The following is a 16,270-nucleotide window of genomic DNA, read 5'->3' as shown; positions in this document are numbered from 1 at the left end:
CTGTCGGACGTCTCCCCACTGAGTAGTGGATAGTTGAACGCTTGTCAGATATAGCGAGTACTGGGGAAATAAAATATGTACACAGGGTGAATCAAAAGATAGCAAAACGTTGTTATGCGTCTGACTTGAAGCAAGCGGCTAACACTTAAATCGCTGTCATAAGCGGCAGCCCCATCAGAAGGATAGATTCTCTGGGCCAACAACCTATTGTGTTTTAATCTCACATATTACTGAAATCAAAATAAATGATAGAAACAAACTGAACAATTTTCGGCCATGTTTAAAGGTAATAAATCGGAATTTTTGCGTCAATAGGTGATAATGGATAAAACATGGATCCATCACCTCACTTCGGAATCAAAACGATCGTTATCTAAGTGGATAGTAACTGGTGAACCTCGTTCAAGGCAACCGAAAGCACAACAATCAGCTGGAAGGTTATGGACTCGGTATTTTGGGATGTGCGTGGTGAAATATTCATCGACTACCTAGAGAAGGGAAATACTATCAACAGTGAATATTATTAGAGCGTTTGATGGTCGAAATTGCAAATAAATGTCCACATATGGCAAAAAAAAAAATTGTGTTTCATCAAAACAACGTACGCATCACAAGTCATTCTGCAAAAGTGGTATTGAGCTGTTAGAGCAGCGCTGGAATGATTGCGTTGTTCTTAAGGGGTTAGGGGTTATGGGATTTTTTTTCGTTTTACATTTTATTAAAGTATAATATCTTAGAAATATAGTGTGGAAATTTGAAGTGAATCCGACAAATATTTTTCGAGTTATTCAACAATTAACAAAAGGCGCACAGGCGCTCCGGAGCGTTCGAGAGCAAGTAGCTGGACGCTGCCGTATGAAAGTGGCAGATAAGAGCGCTAACGATAACACTCGAGAAGGTAGAATGCTACGTAGGCAACAACAAATCAATGTTTTGGAAGTTGCTTTGACGGCTGAAGAACTACTATATGGCCCAGGAATAGACGACACAGTATAAATAATTAAATAATTCCTATAACTCTACATAATTCGATAGCAAAACTTTAAATGTGTTTTTCTCAAAAATATATTTTTTTGAGCTGGTGATCACTGTAACTTAAAAACTGTTTGGTAGATTTCAATAAAATTTATACTCCTTTTGAAAAACATAAAAAACTCGTTTCTGCTAGAAGGATTTTTTTTCAAAAATTTCGATTTTTTTTAACAATTATTTGTCGGTTTCTTTCTCGAAAATCTGAAAAATATTTCCTGAGGCCGCCATATTGTTAATATTGAAAACAAAAAGCTTGGATCTGGCAAAAGTTTATTTATTGATAAAACTAATTTCTCTTGACCAGCTGAATCGTGGACGCTAATTGAAGCAGATAAAACAAAACTGCAAGCCTTCGAACGAAAAGTACTCAGAAGAATTTTCGGAGCATTCAAAGATCACGGCGAGTGGCGGATAAGATGGAACGTCGAGCTAGATCACCTGATAAAGGGCGAAAATTGTATACTTCTGGAGACACGGACTCCACATAAACAGCGATAACTTTTACAATTACCAATTTTTTTTTTTTGAAAAATTTCGCTAAAGACAAGTCAAAACATGATATGTATATTAATGCTATGTTTTTATTTTTGTGAAATAAAGCAATTTACTGCCAAAAAAAATTAATGAAAATCGGCATTTTTTCGGGTCTCTGACTTATCTAGCCCGTTGATGGAAATTTGATAAATAAACCAAATTTTCAACAAAAAACACGCATTTTCTTTGTTATGCTCGGGACTTTTCAGTCCATGTGTTATATTCATAGATTTATTTTCATTATAAAAACCTGGTTGGCAAGTTTGCCTTATTAGAACTCTCCGAGCTGTTCCAGAGGCTATTAAAGATTTCTTGTTCAAATGATTCTTTATACTCTGCGGAAAGCGCTGCTGCTAATTGAAAAAAAAAAACTATTTCGCGACATGTTTCGCTGGTAATTTTTTTTAAGTTGAGAATATACAAAAATTCTTGAAGAGTCCATTTTAATGATGCTGACTTCACATTATATCAGGTCAGTCCATAAGTTCGTGCGTTTCTTAAAGGTGGTTTTAAAATTAATAAAAAAAGATGTTTAAAGTATCTATTTATTAATCAATAATATATTTTCCTTCATTATTTATAATGTCTTCCCAACGTTTAGGCAAATTTTTAATTCCCTGCCCAAAAACTTTTTTGTCTTTGGAGCCAAAATAGGCTTCGATATCCCCTTTTTATAGCTTCTTTTGAGGAGTAGTTCTTGTCTCTTATGGGATTGAAGTCCACATAACAGGAGATAATCCCAAGGTGCAATATTCGGATAGTATGGTAGATGCGGCATTAGCTCCCATCTGAGCTCGTTCAGCTGGCCTAATGGTTGCCTTGCGGTATGAGGTCTTTCGTTGTCGAGGGGAAACAAAACTTTGGCGTCTATTCACTAAAGACGGTCGATTTTTGTTAAGGGCCTTATTCAGGTTTGATAGCTGATGGGAATGATGGGAATAATAATCAGCAGTTATCGTCTGGTTTGGTTACAGAAGTTCATAATTAACAATACCGGCCATATCCCACCAAATAGACAGGAGAAGCGTCTTGGGGTGAAGGCCATCTCTAGGGGTCGGTTGTGGTGTTTCTTCTTTATCTAACCATTGGCGTTTGCAAACAGGATTATTGTAAAGGGCCCATTTTTCATCACCAGTAACGATACGGTTCAAAAACTTTCATTTTAAAGCCGTTGTAGCAGCTGAGAACACACATTCACTCTTTTCTGAAGGTTGGCGACGAAGAGTCTATGCGGAACCCATTTACCCAGCTTTGAAACCTTTCCCAACTGAACCAGGTGCCTGTGAACTGTTCCATGCGATGAATTTAACCTCTGGGCTATCATATCGACTGTCAAATTTAGCTCAGCTTCCACGAGTTCGAGCAAGGCGTCGGAGTTAAAGACTTCAGGACGACCAGCGGGCATACTCCACGTCGCAGTTACGACTTCGGAATTTTGAAAACCACTTTTGCGCAGTCCTTACACTCACTGTATCCTCTCCTTGAACAGTGTTTATTTCTGCAGCAGCAGTTGTTGCATTTTTACCACTTTTATAAAAAAAATACAAAATATGCCTCTTATACGCGTTCGAAGATTCCATTTTATTTTTTAACAACACGTGCTGCTATCAGCGATTAAAATCACTTGTTGAATGCACAATATATCAAAAAAAGTATAAATAGTTCCGTTATATTCCGCGAATAATTTTGTGTATGCAAAAATTGTACAAATGTCAAATTATGGGTAAAATACGCACGAACTTATGAGCTGACCTGATATTTTCTGGCTATTTGGACTGTCATATTTACCTCCATTTAGTCTTATCATGGAATATAATAGGGTCTGTTATTTTATTCTATCTTTTTCAATGTCAGAAATATTTTTCTTCCCATATAATCAACATATTTTCTCACAATGAACTATGTGCATCGGCCTGTAGACACGATTTTTTGTAATTATCTCGCATTAGGCGCCTGTATCAGCTGCTATTTTAAGCAAAATTGTTATTTTGATGTATCCAATTCTTAAAGCAAGCCTAACCCGATTGTAGTTATGAATTTTAAGAAATATGTGCCATCGTTCGTATTTTTTTAAACAATCTCAAATGGTGTACTCGTATTTAGAAATACCTCGGCTTCAGCGCCACCTTAAGCAAAAAAATTCAGAAATCTGGGCTGACAATAATTCACTGAAATTTACTCAAGCCAACGAACATTCATTTCCCTTGAGGAAAGTTGTAAAAAAAGTTCATAGTTTGTGCTTGCTTGCCATCGTTGCGGTTAGCACAGATGCCAAAGCCACACCCATTTATTTATTTATTTATTTATCAAATTTATAATTTGAATAAAAACAAACTAATACGGAAATAATATCCAAGGATAAACAATTAAGTTTGTATTTTATGATTTTTTTTTTATTTCGGAGGCTCGACAACTGAGCCATTTTGTCTCCCAAACGAAATTGTACTTCATGCAGCAGGTTGTGTTTTTGAAGGCGTCGCGTCGTGATTATGTTGTATGCTCGTTGCTGCAGTCTAGAGTTGTGGTCAAATTGTTGCTGTAACACACTCGTGTTAGTGGCTTTTCTGATTATCCACACTTTGAAGCACCAGCCAGCCATTGACACACAAACCGCCCATAGTAGGAGCGCCGAAAGTTTGGGTTAAGTGTGGTTTGGCGTGTTAATCCAATTAAGTTTAATTTGTACACACTTTCAACAATAACAGCTACACAATAACACACACACGCGCGCACACCGCAAATGTCACCTTAAACACGCCGTTAGTCATCCAATTAAAACTTTTACTTTTGTTACGGATTTTCAAAATTATGTGACTGCAGTCGAGAGGCATTTAGATAAATAAGTATGTAGGTATTGGGTGAGGCATTCTAAGCAATGACTTTAAATTTTTTTTAGAAGAACTGCTAGAGTTCGTCGTAGAGCGGGAATTGATGCATTTTTTGGATAAAATTCAATGCCCAGACAATGGCATAAGTGCGCATATACCTAGCCGTGTCCACGATTTCCATGATTTTCTCAAAATTTCAGACGGCGCTGATTTCAATATGGCGGTGATTGCGACAGCACTGGGCAAGAATTAAAAAAATGGTACTCCACACGAACCATCTTTACTCAATACGAACAATAATCATAAATGATGATGTCTCTCAGCCTTGCCGCAAACAGTACTAATTCAGAGGATGACAATTTTTTCATGTGTAGGTTAAGGCTTTGACATTTTTAACTTATCAAAAATTTCATTTATATATTTTAACCAGCTAACCCATACTTAAATGACATTACTTGATCCGTTCTCAAACAGCTATAAAAAACGGTCATTAAAAAGCCAATTAGAGGTCTAAAATGTTACACGAAAATTGTACAAAGACAATTTTGCAGAGGGTCGCTGAAGATGCAAAACTCGTACATTGCGAACACCAAAAGTTCTGTTAACCAATACTTTATACATTATTTTACATAACTCAAGCCAATCGTTGGTCTCCTGAACTTTACTTAGCTTAGAAAATTTAGAGAACTGTAGGTTTTAGATTCCTAAGTTAGTCAAGGTGAAGTACAAAATAAGCAAGACTGGTCTCATGAAAATGTTTCTGATAGCGCCATCTTTTTAATGAGTTAGTGCGTTGGAAGCTACATGCCTAGCTGACTTCCAGTGAAAGCTTAATGACATTCGGTTCGGTGGAAGTGAAGTTATTGCGACTAAAGTGTCCGTATGATTGTGTCATCGGAAAAAAGATCAGTTTCAAACAAGAGCTAATATCAAATTTTGTTTGAAAATCGGTAAAAAGTTTACCGAAACATTTGAATTGGTGAAAAAAGTTTATGGCGATGATTGTCTATCTCGTGCCAGAGTTCATGAGTGGTTTACTCGTTTCAGAGATGGTTGTGAGGACATAAATGACAATGAACAATCAGTAATCACCGAAAACTCCTCGGAAATTCTTAGTAAATTTATCAAAAATGAACCGAAATCATCTTTGCAATTCATGGAATCCAAGCTGAATATCTCTAAAACATCGATATAACGCATTTTAACTGATCATTTGGGCTTACGAAAGGTCTGGGCAAGTTTCATTCCGCACAACTTAACTGAGGACCAAAAATTGCTCAGAACTCAACATTCGAAAGACCTCATTAAAGACCAGAGCTTCCTTTACAACATTGTAACTGGTGTTTCTAAAATGAACCTGAAACTAAGCGTCAAAGTGCCGAATGGAAGACCCTAGACGAGACGCCACCCAAAACATCGCGGTTGGAGAAGAAAAAATCAATTCGATGCTTATTTGGTTTTACGACTCGAGCCAACGTGCCAAACGGGAAGCTGGCGCTTATTGCATAATAATGCACCATCTCATCGATCCACTCTTGTGACTGATTTGTTGGCTATAAATGGCATTTTAGCCATCAACCACTCTCCGTATTCGCCTAATATGGCTCCCTGTGACTCCTACCTATTTAAACATTTTGCGTCCGTAGAGTCCATCCAAAAGGCTTGTACCGACATCCTGAAGGGCATTCAGGACTCCGGTCAATAACCTGAAATACTCTTTCGAAAAGCTTTTAGATCGCGCACAACAGTGTATCGAGGCCTGTGGGGACTATTTTGAATAAATAAACTCGAAGTTATCAGAACAAAGCTCTTGTCGTTTCTATTTTAGCTCAGTCTTGTTTTTATTTTGGACTTCACCTTGAATATTATATTTTATATAAATTGAGAGCTGTGAGAGAATGAAGCCACCATATGATTCGTTTACTGATTTTGAATAATATTCCTCTGAGTATTTTATAGAAAACTAGCTGACCCGACGAACTTTGCTCCGCCCTAGAGGCAACAAAAAAGCAGATTTTTGATTTTCTTAAGTTAATTTTTTTATTAATCAAGTATTTCAATGAAGCTTTAATAGATGGCACTCTTCAGTTAAGCACCTTGTGATACACGACATTTTTTTTTTATTATCAGATGCAAAAACAAACAACGCAGATGGTTTCCCGACCCGTGAACATGCCACATATAATTGACCATGTGAGAAACATTGATTTTCTGGATTCAGAGCACAAGCTTTCAAGGATTGGCCTTGTGATTTGTTAATGGTCATGGCGAATGCAAGACGCACCGGAAATTGAAGTCTTTTAAACTCAAGCGAGAGATCGGTTGGGATCATCGGGATCCTAGGAATTAGAACTTCTTCACCTTCGAATTTTCTTTTGAGTATCGTCGCGTAAATCACATTGCTCATCAATTTATTTACCATCAAACGCGTCCTGTTGCAAAGTTTTGGTGGGCTTATGTTTCGAAGCATGATTACTACGGAGCCAACTTTTATTCGTAAATTGTGCGGTGGTAAGCCAGGCACATCCAAGGAGTTTAAAAATTCAATTGGATAGTTGGAGGTTTCATCTTCATTTGTTACACAGTCAATGGATTTGAATGAATGCATTGTTCCAATGATATCATTTTGAATTATGTAGTTTAGGTCATCTGCATCTTTATTCTTAGCCGCTAAAATTACTCGCTCACTCAACCATTCATTATTTTTGTAGTTATTAATGATGTTTGGGAATACTTTATTGATAAGTTCGTCTTTCGATGAGACAAAGTTACAGAAATTCTGAGGAAATGAAATCAATCCGCTCGATTCGTCGACAGGTACTCGACCATTACCGATAGCCAGTAATTGCTCAGAGAAATTTTCAGTAGATGTATCATTAAGTAATGCAACTCTCATGTTTGTTGTCAGCTGAAGTTTCTTCACATAGCGCCATTGATTCGATGATTTGAGGCAAGCGTTTAATTCGGTAGCAGGCGTTGATCTTGGAATTACTGGCAGTGTTTGGCGGAAGTCGCCAGACAGTTAAATCACTGCGCCTCCAAAACATCTCGAGTCATTGCGTATATCTTTCAATGTTAGGTTAAGTTCTTCTAATGCACGTTTATGTGCCATTGTGCATTCGTCCCAGATGATGATTTTCGATGCTGATAAAACTTTGGCCATTGCTGAGTTTTTTGAAATATTACATGTTGGTTTTTGCAATTTTTTGAAGATTTAACGGTAATTTTAATGCTTAATGAGCCGTACGGCAACTTTCTAACAATGTGGCTGCTATTCCAGAAGAAGCAACTGCAAGCGCAATGTTGGATTTCGCACGAACAGTGGCTAAAACTCCTGACATGAGGAATGTCTTACCAGTTCCACCAGGGGCATCAAGGAAATATAAAACACCATTTCCATCATCAATTGCCTTCATTAATGTATCAGAAACTTTTTTTTGTTGGCGATTCAACAGTGGTACATTCGTTTGAACTACTAAATCTACTTGTTGATCTTTGTTATTCGCTCGACGATTTCGCATTGCCAACCGAGCCGTTCCACGGGCTGCCTCGCTTTGCTCTTGTGATTGAAAAGCACGAAGTCGAGCCCTACTAACGCGGCGCTCTTCACGGGCAATTCCTTGTGCTTCTTCAGTCGTTTCATTCGCAATGTTTCGTATCCTTCTTGCATTATGGCTTTGTCGGGATCGATCGGATCCGATCGTCTTGGTCGCGGCATTGATAATGATGATTCAAAGAGAATACAAATTACTGTGATTATATATTTCTGACAAAATTTGACTATGAATAAGTTCGTGCGGTTTTTTTTTGAAATTTGAAACTTTATTGACGTAAAATGGTTACAAATTTAATATTCAAAATATTGTCCATCGCTTACTACTACTTTTTCCCATCTTTCTGGCAATTCACGGATTCCCTTTGTGAAAAATTCGGTCGGTTTTGCCGCAATCCACGAATCGATCCATTTTTTGACTTCATCGTAATTACGGAAGTGCTGGTCAGCCAGGCCATGTTGCATCGATCGGAAGAGATAGTAATCGGATGGCGCAAGGTCTGGACTATACAGCGGGTGGGGTAGGACATCCCATTTGAGCGTTTCTAAGTATGTTTTGACCACTTGTGCAACATGTGGCCGAGCATTGTCATGTTGCAAAATAACTTTGTCGTGTCTATCGGCGTATTGCGGCCGTTTTTCTCGCAGTGCTCGGCTCAAACGCATCAATTGTCGTCGGTAGACATCCCCCGTAATCGTTTCATTCGGTTTCAGTAGCTCATAATACACAACAACCAGCTGGTCCCACCAGATACACAGCATAACCTTCAGGCCATGAATATTCTGCGCCGACGTCGATGTTGAAGCATGGCCAGGGTATCCATACGTTGCCCGACGTTTTGGATTGTCGTAATGGACCCACTTTTCATCGCCAGTCACAATTCGATGCAAAAAACCCTTTCTTTTGTGCCGTTGAAGCAGTTGTTCGCATGCCATAAAACGGCGTTCAACGTCTCTTGGCTTCAATTCATACGGCACCCAATGGCCTACCTTTCGGATCATTCCCATGGCTTTTAAACGTTTGGAAATGGTTGATTGATCAACTCCCAAAGTTTTTGCAACCTCTTCTTGCGTTTGAGCCGGATCTTGATCGAGCAATTCCTCCAATTCGGTATCCATGAACTTTGGCGGCGCACCCTCGCGTTCTTCGTCTTCCAAGCCAAAATCACCACTTTTAAAGCGTGCAAACCACTTCTGGCACGTTCGCTCAGATAGAGCATGCTCACCATAAACTTCCACCAAGATACGATGACTTTCGGCTGCTTTTTTCTTCATATTAAAATAATGAAGAAGAATTCCCCGCAAAAACACATTATTTGGCACGAAATTCGACATTTTCAAGTGTGGTAAAAATATTGTTGTTTACGCTTCAAATAAAAAACTTATACTGACGTTTGTGCCTTACGACAGTAGCTCTCCAATGAATGTTTGGAAATGTGGATCGATGGAATAATAATCAAGTTACGCCATCTGTTGTAAAACCGCACGAACTTATAAATAGACCTATTATTATCAAATTTTCTACTTAACCATAGACAAAATTATGTTTAGCTGTCATTTGCGTTTTGTTATTCCATATCAGATGCGTTTTTTTATACCACATTTTATAGTGACTTCACGAAAACGCGTTCGAATGGGATCCTATGTCCGTCTCCTGGTCCTAAGCTACCTCTCCACGAATTTTTAGCCAAATCGGTTCAGCCGTTCCCGAGTTATAAGTAGTGTAACTAACATGACTTTCTTTTATATATATAGATATATTTCTCGGCCAAACACCAAAAAAGGCTGTAAGCGCTAATCATATACATATACTAGTTTCTTTTGCGGTTCAATAAGAAAAACTTAATTGTATGCTTTTTATTTAAGTATTCAGTATAGTCTCCCTGAGTATCAAAAAACTTGTTCAAACGAGATTCCAGTTAATGAATTCCATCCCTGAAGTGAGAATCTGGAAGAGCATCAAAATACGCTTCCCCAGCTGTTTTGAACTCATCATCTGATGAAAAACGCTTTCCACACATGCATTTCTTCAAATAAATGGAAGTCGCTAGGTGCCAAATCTGGTGAAGTCGGTAGATGCTCCAACAATTCGAACTTAACATGGATTTTAGCCATTTTAAAAATACTCTCGTGACACGGTGTATTGTCCTGTTGAAAAATATTTTGTTTTCTTTTTCAAACTGGGCCTTTTTTTACACGAATTTGTTCGTACAGCTGGTCCGAAAGGTTAAAATAATATTTATAATTTATTCTTTTACCAGTTTGCAAGTAATCCAGAAATAAACTTCCTTTCACCTCCCAAAAAAGCTGATGCTAACACTTTTTGAGCCCATTTCTGGACACGAACTCGTATCGGAGCCGAAGAATCAGGCTCACACCAATCTTTAGCTTCTTTTTTTAATTTAGGATTATGGCGCTAGACCCAAGTCTCATACATTGAGATGAATCGATGCACAAAATCCACTTTGTCCTTTCGAAAACGCCCGAAAAGTTGCTGAGAAAGTCGCATTCAAATGTGTTTTTGTTCCATTGTTAGCGAATGCGGCACCCATTGTGCACACTGATGCCCAATACTTCATTCAATGAGATGCCTGGGGCTTCTACTAAATGTCTTTCAGCCACTTTCGATTTTCAGTCACGATTTTCCAATACGGTTTCCTGAGTTTTTTCAACAATTTCGGGAGTTATTGCTGTTAATGTTTTTGGACGTACATGAAGTGGATCGCCTTCGAGGCTTGTACGGCCACATTTAAATTCACCAGCCAATCTTTCTACTGTACTAATTGATGGCGAAAAGCTTTATATACTTCGAATATTCATTTATAAAATTTTCTTTGCTTTTAAACCCTCTAAAATAAAAGTTCAATCACTGCACGATATTTGATTTTTTCCATTCTAGAAAATACTGCGACATCTCAATACTAAATGGCTTGTAAACAATGAATGAATTCACAGATTGGAATGAAACTTCAACTTCGTTCATATGAAGAGTGTACCAACTTAACAAAAACAAATGCCTCGGCCAGTAACAACTCCCTCTATTCTCGAGCCACGAAACTTATTTAGCTACCTAGTATGTTCTAGCAAGCTAGTATGTGTATGCAAGTTCTACGATCCATCGTAGGAAAAACACATCTTGACTGTATTAGAAACGAGGTCATTCGTGACGAAACTGGCATTAATAACGTAGTGAAGTTTATAAGAACAAGAAGACGAGCTTGGAATGATCACGTTTCTAGAGCTAGTGACGACAGAATTATCCGAATAGCGAGGAACTATATACCATATGGAAAGCGCGGACCTGGAAGACCATCAAACAGATGGCGCGAAAGCTGGATTTCGACATCAGTGGAAGGACAATAACATTTCGTCATATTGAATTTTAATAGTTCTTTGTAATACTTGTATAATTTATAACTATGTAATTGTGTGAAGAAAAACAGGTGAAAACCTATACTAAAAGAATAATAATAATAATAAGAAGAAGATTTCCCCTTGTAAAATATTTTTCCTCAAAAACACCTCTATTTTTCATATTATTTTAAAAGCTCTTGGAATTAAGTTGAAAATATATTAAATAACTCATAACCCATCAGTAAAATAACTTGTGGTTGTGTGTTTGATTAATAAATAAATAAATGAATAAATCGTACCGACTTGATGTGCCCCTTGAAAGGCAGTAAAGCAATCCTCGGTAAACCGCAAAACAGTAGACAGCTGTCCTGCCTCTGACAAGTTTCTCTGTCTGTGATTAGTTCCAACAAAGAAAATCAATACTAACGTTTTTCCTCCATAACCAACTTATCAACAGAAAGCAACAATATTACATTCTTCCTACATAACCTTCAACTAAATTTTGCAAAGTGCATATATGTAAGTTTGTATTTACATATTTAGTACCTATCATTCAAATTAATTTGAAAGCGAATTCAAGACATAGATGGACAATAGGAAGAAGTGAAGTTGGACAATTAACATTTTAGGTTTTTGTATTACAAGTTTTAGAATACTCGAAGCTTAGTTTTACTCTTTCTGCTTAAATAAACTTAACTTTGAAGAATTCAACACCTTTAATTAGGATGTAACCCTTATGGCGCCAGCGGATGGCGGCCATAACAGCAAAAATTTCAAAATTTCATGAAAGGTTTAATGACTCAAATAAGCAAATTTTTGTGTGCAACGAAGTATTTTTGAGAGTTTTGCACGAAATATGAGTTCAAAGTCAAATAAAAATAAATAAATGATAAGCAATGTATATAAATTTATATGTAACACATGGGCTGAAAAATCCCGGGCTTAACAAAGAAAACACTTTTTGTTTTGTGCAAAATTGAATCAACGTAATTTCCATCAAGAAGAACGCAATCATTCCAGAGAGTGGAACGTTTCTATACCACTTTTGCAGAACGATTTATCTTTTGCCTCAAAATAGGCCGCAGTTTGAGCGATAAAACTCTTCATTCAAAGGGAAGCGAAATTTCTTACCGGCGAGCATTTCTTTAGGTCTGTGAACAGCCAGTATTCAAATCTGCCCGATATGGGAGATGTGGGAGTACATCGTAGTTCAATTCATGTAGTTTTGCCTGTTTTTTTTATTAACTTGTGACACGCGTTGCGTTGGCTTGATGAAACAAAATGATTAGCAAACGTGGCCGCCTCTTTGAACAGAGATTTCTCATAGTCAAATGCTCCTGCAACATAAAGCGAACACCTTCTTTTAATATATTTACAATGTCAGCTGACTCACGCAGCATCACTTGTCGATCATTCGAAACGATTTTGTGGAGCTTTTTGATGTTTTCTGGTGTTACCGCCTCATTTGGACATCCACTGCGTTGTGCATTAGCAGTATCTCTACGACCTAATTGGAAGTCAGCAAACCATCTTTTTATTATTTTTTGCGTTGGAACGGAGTTCCCATAACACTTTTCAAGTCATTGCTTTACTGGAACGGTGTTTTTCCCTATCAAGAAGCAGTGTAAAATTGAGACACGAGATTATTTTTGATCTGTTTGGATTCTTTGGAAGTAACAAAAGTAGCGTCACTCTTGGCGCAATAACTCTCGAACTAATGAGAAGAATATCGAAGAAATTCAACAGCTATCTTTTTTAGGTTAGTGAATGCCTTGACATGAGAGCCATCTATGTGCTAGGGTCGGTACTATTCGGCCCATGTGTTATTACACAGTATTTTCGGTATGCCATGTTTCAAATCATGGACGTGGCAAAGACACAGTGCAGGTTTTGACATGCAACACTCGCAGCAATGTTATGTTTCCCTCCTTATTATCTGCTTACGACATTGTTTACAACGCTCAAAATATGTTTCTCGTTGAGGGGAAATTTTGTCAGTGAAATGCTGTGTTCCATTGCAGTTGATTTCACGGGTTTAGACTCCTGCACGTTTAAATTGAACCAAAGACCTTCTATCTATATCTCTATACCAGTTAGAGGTCGTATGATTTCTTTCCTGTATTCTATAAACTTCATTTGAGAATCTGTCTTTTCTTTATGGCTATAGTAAGAAACCCACACTGCTACATCCGGTAGAAGAAATATTACCCTTTTATACCATGAAATAGTTTATCGTGGTCAGGAATAATAGGACACCATCTAATTTGCTGTGTCCTGACGACACCTGACATATTCTGACTATAATCCACTATTACAATTAGTTTTGTCTTTTCCTGTTGCCGTCGGCTAGCTGTGTTTATGATATCTGAAAGATAACCGGGAAGTGATATGTCTAACACCTCCTCATTGTTCATCCAACAACACAACACCACACTTTGTTGGGTCCCCAGCCACTCTGAAGCGGAGTAGAGTGAAAGAGCGAATGAGTGTGCAAGGAAAGACTCTGATCATGACCTTCAGCGAGTGATAGAAGACATAAGCATTTCTCTAAATGAACTATACACTGGGATTAACTTGAGCGTAATCGTTGGAACCAATAGAAGGCGATCTCTGACTACTAACTACCGGGTCTCCAAAGCGCTCTGGCCAAAACTGCATATTAAAAGGAAATGTGTGCTTAGATTCAACAGATCACCTACCCGCATTCTCACAGTTGTTATAACGGGTCACTGCACTATTGGAACTCTGTACAGTAGTATGAGTGTACCTCACAATGACTTCTGTAGAAACTGTGGAGATGAAGTAGAAATTGAGTCGGTACAACACCTCCTCTGTGAATGTCCTGCATTTCAAAGAAGCCGTGCCAAATATCTTGGCGATTATTTCTTTGAGGATCTGGGAAATTTGCAAAATTCCTGAATGGAGGGACTAATTGCCTTCTAAGAAAGATCTAAGTGGTCTAAGCAACTTAGTTAAGGGAAAGGAAAACAAATGCAGGTACATACGACAATGGGCCTTAGGGCCATCGAGTGTATTGTATTAAACAAGCAACCGGACTAACCTTACCTAATCTAACATTAGCTTAGTTTCCAAGTTGCAAGAAATTGAACCTAAAAGTTGTTTTCAAAACTTCTACTTGTACACTAGTAACTTCGCATTTGCGGCGCTAATACCGTAGTGTCCAAAAACGTCTATCGCCTGCATTACCATATAGTGAACTTCGCTTTGACGGCTACAGACGCAAATGACCGTCAACGTGTTAAATGAATTTCATTTCCGAAAGCGTAAACATGCAGCCAATAACCCATGAATAAATTTTAAAATTTCATTAGACGCTTTATGTAAATATATGTACGTGCATACTCGTATGTGCATGTAATTATATTTTGCATTATGCATATGAATTACTCGATTTAGCAATCAGTTTGTAATTATATATTTGAAAATGGCATTCGGCAAAACCAAATTCTTGCTCACAGAGTTTTAATTTGCGAAATGCTGCCAGTTATGGCAAAACGCTGGTGGCACGAGTAATTTGTCTCTAATATGTACATATGTATGTACGTATGCCCTCTATAAATATGAAATTCTATGAAAATCGCGTTGCTGTAAATAGAAATTCTATGCAAATCATCATGAAAAAATCACAACATGAATTTCTATTTATCAGCCATCTGTCAGTCTCAGCAATGTTAGGTTAACAGCTGTTGCTGCAGCTGCCACTGTTTGCCCATTCCCGCGCATTTCGTTAATCCTGGAAATGGATATCGATTGGCCTCTTGCAATATTTAATATCCATCGCCGCAGTTCTTTCCCTTTCAACTCTCTATGCAGATTTGCTTTGATTATTATTTGCATATAAATGTAAAATGAAATGGTTGTCATTTGCATACTGTTGGCTTAACATGAAGTGTCAATCAAAATATTTGTGCATTGCGGTGGGGCGTGTTACTTGCGACAAAAATAGAATATGTACATTGGAGCTGATCAATTTGTGCCTAAAAAATATCAACGACTTTGTTTCCACGACTGAAGTTTTCTACTGGCAATTCTGTACAAAACAGTCCGTGGAAGCATAGCTTTAAAATGGAGTTCGAGCTTCTTTATTTTTAATTTTGGTTATTAGTCCCTAATAGCAGTTTTTTTGTTTTATTTTATAGTGAAAGATCACAAATCTGGAATTTACACTCATCTAGGGCATCTTAAGGTGGCCGCCGTAGCCGAATGGGTTGGTGCGCGACTACCATTCGGAATTCATGGAGAGAACGTCGGTTCGAGTTTCGGTAAAACACCAAAATTAAGAAAAACATTTTTGTAATAGCGGTCGCCCCTCGGCAGGCAATGGCAAACCTCCGAGTGGATTTCTGCCATGAAAAAGTTCATCATAAAAATATCTGCCGTTCGGAGGTCCCTCCATTTGTGGAACAACATCAAAACGCACACCACAAATACGAGGAGGAGCTCGGCCAAACACCCAAAAAGGGTGTACGTGCCAATTATATATAGATATATATAAGGTTTTTTCTTTTTTGAAGAACGTCATCCATTTTATTCGAAAGAAAGAAAAGCCCGTTGCCGCTTCCAGTGCACCTCTTGAAGCTGTCGTTGCATGCCATAAATACATCTTGACATTGTCATCATGGTAACTTTTGAGTTCCAAATTGTAAAGGTACATACAAATATTGCTTATAATAGGCTAAACAAACAGAAAGTCTAGGATGCAGAAGGGCTTTTTCAAAGTCATATGAGAATCCATAATATTTGCTGGAATTTGCTTTTGCTTTTTGGTGATCGAAGACAGTTTCTAACTCGTTCGGCGTTTTGTAAATGTACATCATGGCTTTCCCTAAGATTTAATTTTTCATGTAAATGGAAGGACCTACAGTTGCAAACCGACTCTGAACGGCAGATAGGACGAGCTTTTTCATGACCCTTACATGACTTATAATTAGTAGATTATCTACTTTTT

Source organism: Anastrepha ludens, chromosome 4 (assembly GCF_028408465.1).
Source record: "Anastrepha ludens isolate Willacy chromosome 4, idAnaLude1.1, whole genome shotgun sequence".
Taxonomy (NCBI): Eukaryota; Metazoa; Arthropoda; class Insecta; order Diptera; family Tephritidae; genus Anastrepha; species Anastrepha ludens.
Note: the sequence above shows the minus strand (reverse complement) of the source record.